This window comes from Geospiza fortis, unplaced genomic scaffold, assembly GCF_000277835.1.
Source record: "Geospiza fortis unplaced genomic scaffold, GeoFor_1.0 scaffold4834, whole genome shotgun sequence".
In the NCBI taxonomy this organism is placed as follows: Eukaryota; Metazoa; Chordata; class Aves; order Passeriformes; family Thraupidae; genus Geospiza; species Geospiza fortis.
The window spans coordinates 7,145-7,730 of NW_005055012.1; positions in this window are offsets into that span (position 1 = coordinate 7,145).

Genomic DNA, 586 nt, shown 5'->3' on the forward strand with positions numbered 1-586 from the left:
GGTTTATTGGGGGGTCTCAGGCTGCTGTGTCCCCCCCGTCCCGGTGCCATTCCCGACCCCGCCCGCAGGGAAGCGCCCCCGGAAGGGTTTGGCCACAGCCAAGCAGCGCCTGGGCCGGATCCTCAAAATCCACCGCAACGGGAAACTGCTGCTCTGAGGGCGGGGCCGGCCACGCCCTGCCAGGCTCCGCCCACCGCAGGCTGAACAATGAACTATGGGCGGCTGCGGAAAGGGCGGGGCCTGATGGAACCGCACGTATCAGAACAACGGTGTGATCGCTAGAAGGGCGTGGCTCGATTTAGGCTCCGCCCCTCCAGGTGTGGTCCCACGTGACCTCTCTGAGGCCGTGCCCGCAATGTGGATTCCGATGAGACCACGCCCCATCACAGCCCAAGCCACGCCCATCGGTAATGTAGGGTAAAACACGGGCGTGGCGACGATAATCCACGCCCACATAGATACAGACCACGCCCACAAAAGGGTGGAGCTGCATCTGGCTCTGCCCACCACATTTCCCACCTTCCCATTGGCTGTGAATGGGCTGGGGGTGGGGCTTTTTCATTTCCCGCCTCCAGGAGCTCAGGCG